Source organism: Haliotis rubra, unplaced genomic scaffold (assembly GCF_003918875.1).
Source record: "Haliotis rubra isolate DU_JTF1 unplaced genomic scaffold, ASM391887v1 Scf1886, whole genome shotgun sequence".
Lineage (NCBI taxonomy): Eukaryota > Metazoa > Mollusca > Gastropoda > Lepetellida > Haliotidae > Haliotis > Haliotis rubra.
The window spans coordinates 8,729-19,789 of NW_025765876.1; the positions used below are offsets into that span (position 1 = coordinate 8,729).

Consider the following 11,061-nt stretch of genomic DNA (forward strand, 5'->3'; position numbering starts at 1 on the left):
ACTCACTGTATTGAAAGAGTGCGCATACACATTCAAATAAAGATGTGACACACTTCGATGTATCGAACTTACAGATGTCTCTGAAGTAAAAGGTTGGTTCTTTCTATTAATTATTCATTCATCATTGTGTTTTATGTATCGAGCCCTCGGATAGCTCAAAACTTGGTGGGGTAGCCTAGTGGTTGAAGCGTTCGCTCGTCATGCAGTAGGCCGGGTTCGATTCTCCACATGGGTACAATGTGTGAAGCCCATTTCTGGTGTCCCCCGCCGTGATATTGCTGGGATATTGCTAAAATCGGCGTAAAACACATCTCACTCACTCACTCACTCACTCACTCACTCCACTCGGATAGCTCAAGCATTTATGTTGATCCCAACTTCGCCAACAGTGTTTGACTCTACTCAAAAAGGCTTTGTTCAGAAATATCTATTATGTCAGATGTCTGTGAACAGGTGATCACACCCTGTCCTGCTGGTGACGCGTACTTATGCCTCCTTCATGTCTTTTGCATTAGATCATTGTTCTGGGTGGGGCCAAATAACAATTATGCCCTGGATGTAAATAATCGAGTTAGCCTGCCTTCTGGAATAAAAGGAGACATCTCGTCCACGTGCTTATAATAAGGAAGGCTTAGAGCCTGATGTCTGGCAGTCATGAGCTTATCCATCACGCCTTCCACTTCTATTGGGTACCCGTGGAGATCGGGTTAGAATTGATCGTGTAACCCATGCTTGTCGTGAAGAGGTAACTATCGGATCGGGTGGTCGGCCTTGCTGACTGGGTTGACAAATGTCATTGTATCCCAACTGCTCAGATCGATGCTCATGCTGTTGATCATCGGATCGTCTGGTCCAGACTCGATTATTTACAGACCGCGGCCATATTGCTGGAATATTGCTGAGTGCGGCGTTAAACAACAAACAAACAAAAACTTAACAAAACTTTTGTGAAGGAGAGGGTCACCCAAATGGGGCTTGCATTACTACTTTCAGAAATACTTACAATAACAAGAAAGCACAACAAGGATGACAAGAGCTTGTAAACGATATTCAATCACAATAAAAGACATTTATTTTGGTGGGAATACATTGTTCTGGAACTGCCCCGCAGTTCCCAGGCGTACATAGTTGGCTACAACGATATCTTCCGGCCATGTCCCTTAGCGATACCGACACCCAGTTCCTTGCTGCTCTTCCATACCATCTGTGTGAAGTGACCTGAAATAGACAACCATTCATTTCATGGAGCTGGGCATACATTGCCGACCAAATATCAGAGAATCATTATGTCGCCATATCTGTTGAGTGAAGAAGGTTTTACACCGCATTTAGTAATATTCCGCAACATCACGGCGGGGACACCAGAAATGGGCTTCACACATTGTACCCATGTGGGGAATCGAACCCGGGTTGTTGGCGTGACGAGCCAACGCTTTACCCACTAGTCTACCCCCACCGTCCCTGTGACCTCTGTTTAACCGAGCTGGATTTGAGAACACTATTTCAGCTATACTCACGCGCATAAGAAACGCAAGTTTTTATCCAAATAGGAAACAAACTCGGAACCCTAAATTGATATGCGTTTTGGGCACATTGTGAAGTCTGATGGAGTTATCAATAAGTTTTGTTGCGGTTTGGAAGTAAAACACATGAAAAGAAGGAATCACCAAAACGCACCACACCAATGAACATGTGGGTATCATGCACACATTTTCGTGAAATCAAACACGCACGAATTGTCACCACCATTAGTGGGTATAAGTATGTGCACACAAAATTGGGCCTATCACTCCTTGCTCACCAATGCCATGCTAAACTCAAATTGAGACAAAACAAAGCCATCGGACGTTTGGAAGCTGGAGAATCTGTCCAAGATGTTGCCCGCCATTTCAACGTAAACATAACCACAATTTACTGCCGTGATATTGCTGGAATGTTGCAAAAAGCGGCGTAAAGCTAAACTCACTCACTCACACTGGTCAAGCAGACACGAGCCTCACAATTACTGGGGACTAATTACTCATTTACTTATTATTGTGGGTTTACAATGACAAACAAATTTCAGTCTGTTCCATGTAAGGATCAGTCACCAGCCTATGATAGTCAGGAGATGCATGTCAGTGGAACGAGAAATAAATCTCGGGCACTTGGTATATTGCAAGCCATTATACCACGACACAGAGCGTTGTGCCTAATATGAATCACTGGTTTATCTGCTCCAGACTTCGTTATGTGAACACTGCTAACACTCAAACGTACCCGTTCCATTTGAGTAGCCAGCTTTGTTGTAGTCGTATTTGCTGATTTCACTGTACCACATATCACATGCTTCTTTCCCTGTGAATGGAATCAAATAATGAGCAGATCAGAGTGATTGAATAGATTTAAATTGGTTGGTTGGTTGGTAAGATAGTTGTTGAACGCCGCACTCAGCAATATTCCAGCTATATGGCGTCGGTCTGTAAATAATCGTGTCTGGACCAGACAATCCAGTGATCAACAGCATATGCATCAGTCAACGCAAGTGGGATACGATGGTCAGTAGAATAGAATTTATTTGGGCAGATATCTGAAACTGATTATTCTCTGGTATTATATCTAAGCCTTTTTTAACATGGTACTGTTGTACAAAGTGATCTTTGCATATACTTACACTTGCGACAGTGTAGTGCTGAGATTTGTAACTTCCAATGCAAATCTGACAGAGACCAGCATGTACCTAGTGAACACCAGAAATGGGCTTCACACCAGCATGTAGTAACACTGGTGGATGGTGTGTGTCCTGATAGAACAGGTTACGCCTGATTGTGGCACAGGCCAGCATGTAGTAACACTGGTGGATGGTGTGTGTCCTGATTGAACAGGTTACACCTGATTGTGACACAGACCAGCATGTAGTAACACTGGTGGTTGGTGTGTGTCCTGATTGAACAGGTGACACCTGATTGTGGCACAGGCCAGCATGTAGTAACACTGGTGGATGGTGTGTGTCCTGATTGAACAGGTGACACCTGATTGTGACACAGGCCAGCATGTAGTAACACTGGTGGATGGTGTGTGTCCTGATTGAACAGGTGACACCTGATTGTGGCACAGGCCAGCATGTAGTAACACTGGTGGTTGGTGTGTGTCCTGATTGAAACAGGTGACACCTGACTGTGACACAGGCCAGCATGTAGTAACACTGGTGGATGGGGTGTGTCCTGATTGAACAGGTGACACCTGACTGTGACACAGGCCAGCATGTAGTAACACTGGTGGATGGTGTGTGTCCTGATTAAACAGGTGACACCTGATTGTGGCACAGGCCAACATGTACTATCATGAGATAGCAGTAACCTTTTCTGCCTGCAAATGTTAGAGAAAACATACATGGTATTGTGCAACTTCAAACCACAAAACAGTGTTGTGCTGGTATCTGTCAGCTAATATTTCAATAGTTACAAAGGGTCCCAGAGGTGGGTCCAAGCCATCAAACAGGGCATGGACCAATTGCACGTATGGAACACTAGCACGACAGCCGATAGACTGTAAGACAATCTGGCAGCAGTGTGTAGTGTAGCCAGTCAGGAGTATCAACCAGGGTAAACAGCAGGCTGAGATGAGAGTGCTCTGGCATACACAGATCAGCCCTGTTTGGGGCTGCTGTCAGATGGAGAATACATTACGACGACATTGTTTTTATGGTATTTTGGTTTATTATGCCCAGAGGTTGGCCAAGCCAGATGTCAAACATATGTCAACTAAAGCTGGGAGATTACTGATCAAACTTGCCATGTCACGCTGACTGTTTCAAATATGTACACTTGCAGTATCAGATTTTAGAGAAAAAACTCTGGTGCACACTGATAAAACGAACACAGGATGCTTTCGTTTTTCAAAATGGTTTTGTGTCCCCATAAATCATGAAAATTCAACTCATGTCTAATAGCCATAATCACCACAGAAAACTATTTGTTGCTTTATTTGAAGCTAAGAAACTACCATAAAACTATTTGTTGCATTGTTAATCATGAACCATAACTAGAACACTGCAAGATAGAAAACACACAGTATCTACTTGACAAAACTAAGAGTGAGTTATCACAGACTCGTAATTGAACTGGGAAGAAGAGCAAGACCACCTACACCTTTGGAGGACCGTCTCTGTGATCAATGCTTAGTCCTTGAGGATGAATGAATGAGTGAGCGAGATGGGTTTTACGCTGGGTTTGGCATTATTCCAGCAATATAACGTTGGGGGACAGCAGAAATATAAACAGGATTACATATTCCACCTACATACAATACATTAACTGTATATTCTTGCTATCAATACAAATAATCATTTAAAGCTAGTTGAAAATTTTGTCTTAAATACTTCAAACCAAGATGAATTTTTACAAATTCCAAGTGAAACCTACACACCTACAGTTTCAAGGTAACCTACCCTAACCCTTAAAGAAAACTAACCCTAAGGATCCAAAAGGGGTGTTGGATCGGAAAGGGGATCCAAGGGCTAAGGATACAGTTGGTGGCAACCTACCCTGACCCTGATATAACAAACCCTAAGGATCGGAAAGGGGTGTTGGATCGGAAAGGGGATCCAAGGGCTAAGGATACAGTTGAGGGGTAACCTACCCTATGCCTTTGTATGGCATTAATGAGTAATACATATAAAAGGTGAAATTATGGATGTCAATTGCTTTACTATGAGAAACACTACATATAATCTTACTGTTTCATCGGGTGAATGATTACTATGAAGAAAAAACCCAAACAAAACCATGCCAACACCTCATCATGAAAGAGAGATAACCATCACAGAAGCTGACCAAGGCATGTAGTCATGAACTCCCAGGTTTCCTCCAGCTCGTCAACCACACCCTCTCTGACACCACCACCACCACCACCACCACCTACCCTCACCATCCAGAAATACCCCACTGCCAAACTAGGAACTCAACACAAGAAGACCTAGACTTTACAACTAGTCTCTGAAATGAACACATTTAACAGAAAAAAAGGCTCATACAAAAAAAAATCAAAATATAATGAAAAGGTGCCGAGAGACGTTCTTCATTTTCAGAGACTAAACAAATCTGCAGAGAGATTATTTACAATGGTTCTTATCACCCACTACTGCTGAAATTGTTTGTGACAGGATATTTATTGCCCCCACCACCTCCCAGTCCTACTGTCAGTGGTGTGGGCAGTTTTTGGGTAATGAGTATCAAGTGTCGCCAAATCTATTTTGAGAGCAAGCAGGGGTACCAGCTAAGAGAAGCATATCCTGAATTCCTATGGCTGGACAACTGGATCTCACAAAAATTCCAAAATTACTTATATTCTCCAAAATCCCAAAGGTTCTGTCTGCACTATATGTGGAAGTTTATTTGATGTTGCATCGAACAGGTGAAAATTTCTTTTTATTGGAAGTACTAAGACAGAGCCATGTCTTCTGATCGAAAAAAATTTTCACAGGGGAATGTTCTACACATACTGTGTATAGAAAATGTTTAGGTGAGGTCACTCGTGTGGACAATACTTTGTGCCTTGAAAAGAAATCTGTAATTAATGTATACTATTACTACCAATCCTGTGGAACTGAAGTGAAAAAGATGTTCAGTAGGATTCCAATAGTATTTCCTTATACCTTAGAGACCTTAGATGTTGGTATGCATTACATACTAATAAACAATGGTTTTCGTCTTCATATATCATTCTTTGCACACAAGACATAATCTATCAACTTAAGTTTCTTTAACATATTCTGTCAGTTTCAATTTCGTGAAGAACATCGAAATTGAGCAAAACATGCCCTGAATTTTGAAATTGTGAGTTCTTTGATATACAATCCTAAGCCAAATGATGATTTAAACGAAATATAGATGGAATATTTAGTGCTGCTATCGAAGGCTGCATGCCCATCTTGCTCATAAGATAAGTCTGTATACAAACACCGACATAACATTTTTAACACTAACTACACATTGTTCCTCTCAAAGATAGCAAAATCCATGCATGTAGATAATATGTTTGATTTTAGCGGCCCAGTTAGTTTTAACCTTGATACAATCTAGAACTAATAACTTGTAACATTTTTTCACAAATCTCGTATCAGGCATATTGCATATTTTACACCCATAAGCAACGGCCCTTTATAAGTAAAACTATACACTGGATAACGTCCACATTCTCCCAAGAATCGTTTACGTGCAAACATTTGTAAAATTTTAACTTCTTTAGAATTATGTAAGCCCCATATTTCCGATCCATAGAGGAGAATAGGGCTAATTTTAGAGTAAAAATCTTAAAAATAGATCAGATGGCAATTGATTAAGTATATGTAAAGATTTAAGTACACTATACAAAATGTTTTTTCACTAAAGTCATGGATAAAGTCACAAATGCCTACGTTGTTGAGGTACACTGCTTTGAGCCTAATGATTTACATTTCTCTGTTTGTTTCTTCATCATGGTAATCAAGGGTGACACAACAATGACAGTAGCATGGCTTGTATTTTCTACTGACTTGTATAAATAGTGAGAATTTCGAATGTCAGTGATTTTCCAGTCCTGGTGGGAGAACAAAATAACACATCTTCACCACTTAAGTACAATGGACAAATGCTATGTATATTTGCTTTCATCCTCATCAAAGTTCCAATTCATTTTTATCCTGAGATGGAAAACATTTCGAAATCATCCCCCTCCTCACCAGTGTAAAATGAAACAGTAAAAGAAAATACTCTGATTTTGTAAGTCATCAAGGTCTCTAGTGTAATCACATATGTTGTTTGTCTGTAGTGAGAGGACAGGGCAGAAGCAGGAGGCCTTGGCTCAGCGTGGGGTCTTGGGGAGGTGGGGAGGCTCCCCATGAGTTAATATTAAACACCAGTGGGAGCTAGATATCAACTGATAATTAAAGCCCTGTGCTGGCTTGTGAATTCAGCAGATTGGTACAGACCTTGAAGCTGTGGAAATCTACACTTGCCACATTTTCTAGACTTGCGCGGGATTTCTTGGATATATTTGCTTCAGGGTCTGTATAACAGACTAAAGAAGACCCTGAAAGATCTTCACCAGCGAAGAAAGAGAAATGATGCCACCTTCATCCAGCAACATACGCTAAGATACAGCCACAATCAAGATACACAAGCACCCACCCAAAGCCAGAATACTTGTATGCTGCAGAGGATATATTTTCTATAAAACCACTCAGTTCCTTTCCTGCTCGTTAGCCCTTCAAGCAAAGATGGAAAGTCCCACATCAGCGAATCCTCCACATTGGATAACCTACTGAAAGAAGCAAATCACAGGCAGCATGGTCATCGACCTGTTCACCAACATGTTGCTACTAGAAGATGGCGCAACAAGCTACAAACCAAACAGACTACCTAGACACCACACACACTACAGAAAGCATCATCAACATTGAGTCCAGCTGCTGTCACACCTCCTACAATAACTTCAGTATGACCTGCACACAAATACATGCACTGTCTACGGGTTCCCCTATATCCACTCATCACTGAAATCAGCCCTCTCCCTCGCCCTCTCACAGCACCATTCAAACCCCTCTGTTGGAACCTAAAGGCAGAGGACACCTTCACTACTCTGTCAGGGTCTGCAACAACATCCAACACAATGAGCACAACTAACTAGCAGCCAAATAAACAAATATAATTTGGCATTGCTCTAGATGTATTAATGCTCTGAAACCATCCATGGTAACCAAAAGCACTGATTATGTTTGTTTTCTGGGAAATTTTAGATATGAAGATGTACTGTCAATGAAAGTGATATTTTTCAAGGTCCCATGATGTTGACATAATTACAGAACTGTTACCAAGGTTACAATGTTCTGGCAACACAGAGTGACTGATACAAAGTACATATCTGGCTGTTAAGTTAAGCATTTATTAAAAATAGATGTCAAATGACGACACAGTGAACTTTGTCATGGGAGTAAGGAGCCAGTGGGGAGCCAAGGGTACCAGGTTGTGTGGCATCCATTCAGCAGCGCTTTGGAACAAAGACGAGTAACTTGATTAGTGAACAGAGCAATGAACAATGATCACAAACTGCAGAGTGTTTTTAATTGAATGAATCAAATACACGTGATCATGTACACTATGTATTTATTTTGATTTTCTACTCATTCCTGGGTAGACTTGACATAGTTGGCACATGAAACCCATAACAGGTAGTAGCTGCAATAACAGACAATAAATGGAAAGAATGCCATGCACTAAACCATTACCAATGTTCCGTATTTTAAGAAAAAAATTGTGTTGTTCACTTCGGCATTAATTTGCTCGATAACATACATTTTACATCCATACATGAACAACATGTGAAATGTTTAGGTTAGGCAGGTTATTTTATATAATATAAATATACCTACAAATTATATGGGCCCTCATAAACACGACAAAGTAGACATTTCTCGTTGCTTTGTCGCATCAACTACTTCGGGAATATAGCCGGAGCAATTAATCAGTAGACGCCTGAAAACCAAAGCAAAGACGAAACTCAAAACAATGAAGCGCTCGTAAAATAACAGGCACTCATCATCTGAAAAGTAAGAAATTGTTGTTGGAATTCTTTGGTTACACTGTGAATGGCGCCAATGTTGCTTTAGTTATTATACACAGCAGAATACAACAAAGTCCCCTGCCTTCCTGCTTCATCGCCAGGAAAACATTTGGCAGAGAGGCACGAAAACAGGTGACACTGTCTTCACTGAAAGCGTGACTGCAAACGGCTGTCCGAAACATGACAATGTCATGTACATGCTTCGTCCCTGGTTGAGCGAATGTCAGTGAATGTTTGTAAATAATGCTATGTTTGAAAAGAAAAGCCGAAAAAGCGATAGTTGGGATTGTAAATAGACGTGATAGATGGCGTGGGTGATTGTTGGCTGTGTGCCAAGTGGGTGTGCATGAACAGCTGGCTGGTGGTGGAGTGTATTTGAGAGGTATTAATCAATCATGATGACTGGAGGTGATAGTACAACCTGACCATATATGGGAGACGAAAGAAGGCCATGCAGTGTCCCCTGAAATTAGGGTTGGGGGTTGTTTGCATGCTTTTGTAGCCTTTGGTAGCTTTCGGTGGCTTTGGAAGCCATTGTAGCCTTTGACTTGCCGTTATTTGGCGTGTGTGTGTGTATCTGCTGGTTGCGAAAGACTAACGAAGATGGTCCTGGCGCAAGGTTTCGGCCCCCTGAGGATGGCGACGAATGCGATTGGTCGATGTGTGGTGTTTAGGATGGTATTAGCGATGGCGGGGTGCGAAAGTGCCTTCAAGAATACCAGAGTGGGCAGGAATTCTACCTCTTCTGGCGCCGGTGTAGATGGTTCCGATCGGGGATGCCGATTTGGTGCCCCGTCCACGAGTTTTGGCCACGACTGCGGGCTATGGAATTTTTCGAGCCTAACATGGTGCAGGAAAGCGCAGTCGCCCGATGGAATCGGTGGTAAACACGACTGCTTCCGGGTCAGGTTCTGAAATTATGCATGCATGTGACCCTAGAATTAGCGAAAATATCGTTGGCACTCTTGTTGTAAATGAGACAATACTATTCCTTCGTTCAATTTAAAGAAGATTTTTCATATTAAGAACTAGGTATGTCTCCAGTTCCAATTGTTTCCTCTGTTCGAGAAGCAAGACACCCGAAGCCCATGCTCTAAACCATGTAAAAACTGTTTGGGGACAGCTGGTTCTCCTATGCTGGAAATGAAGGGAACTCAGAATGTAACCGAGCCCCTGGACGAGGTAATGCGTTCTTTTAATCAACCACAATAAAGAACCATTCATAAGAGTTCATTCAACTTTAAACATACGAAGGACATTGACTCAATGTAATTAAGAAATGCCAATGAGGGTATTAGTCAAATTAGACAAACTATTATAATGTGAGTCGTGTTTTGTATTTTGTTGTGAATGGGACTCTACGTATAAGAGTTATGAAACAATGACCACTGCAACCGAGTAGGCATGGCATAGGTGTAATGCACTCAGGTAGCAATGCACAGTACAGGGATGTTAACCAACCATATACATTGGGACAATGGCATTATTTGTTATGTAATGTACCCAGTAGTTGAAAAGATATGCTGCCGGTTGAAAGAGAACAACATACGGCGTTTAAATCCCTCGTCGGAATAAATGTGTTTTGAATGGGTGTGGCTACTCTGGCTTTGCTGGCAGCATTAATGACACAGTCATCGTACGAAAGAACCCTAAGAACCTTCCCCTTTCTCCCTTCCTTTCTCCCCGGTTATGACGTCACTTCCGGTTATGTCACTTCGGTCACTTCACACACTCCGGTTATGACGTCACTTCCGGTTCTGTCGGCACTTCCGGTTATGACGTCACTTCCGGTTCTGTCGGCACTTCCGGTTATGACGTCACTTCCGGATATGACGTCACTTCCGGTTCTGTCGGCACTTCCGGTTATGACGTCACTTCCGGTTCTGTCGGCACTTCCGGTTCATTCGTCACTTCTGGTGGTTTTAATAGGCGATTAGTCAAAAAGTGATGATTTGTTTGGTTGTTCCTTTGTTGTTTGTTGTTTAACAGGTACCATTGTGGTTAAAGCGTTCGTTAGTCACGCCGAAGACACGGGTTCGATTCCCCACATGGGTACATTGTGTGAAACCTATTTCTGGTCTTCCCCGCCGTGATACGTCTGGAATATTGCTAAAAGCGGCGCAATACCATACTCACTCACTCACTCACTCACTCACTCACTCACTCACTCACTCACTCACGTATGTATGTATGTCACTCACTCACGTATGTATGTATGTATGTATGTATGTATGTATGTATGTATGTATGTATGTATGTATGTATGTATGGGGCTGGTGTCGAAGTTATGCAGTAGTGTGGGTGATAAGGCAGGATGTATCGAATCTTCATTAGGCTTAGTGTACGCAACCAAACGTTTCCACTAAATATACAACTTTATCGGACGTGCATGCAACACTGACACACCTTCTTTTCTACATTGTACTAATGGTAGCAGTGTGTAAAACTCATATCATGTAAGCTTGGAAGGCTCACTGCCCC

General features: G+C 41.9%; 1 long non-coding RNA gene across 1 annotated transcript; it reads right to left on the reverse strand.

Annotated features, from left to right (window-relative positions):
- Positions 1-1,037: 1,037 nt before the first annotated feature.
- LOC124274172 lies at positions 1,038-3,113 on the reverse strand. Its single transcript, XR_006897882.1, has 2 exons — positions 2,260-3,113; positions 1,038-1,218 (listed from the first exon to the last, which is right to left on the reverse strand). It is a non-coding gene; the product is annotated as an uncharacterized LOC124274172 (long non-coding RNA).
- Between the last annotated feature and the right edge of the window lie 7,948 nt (positions 3,114-11,061).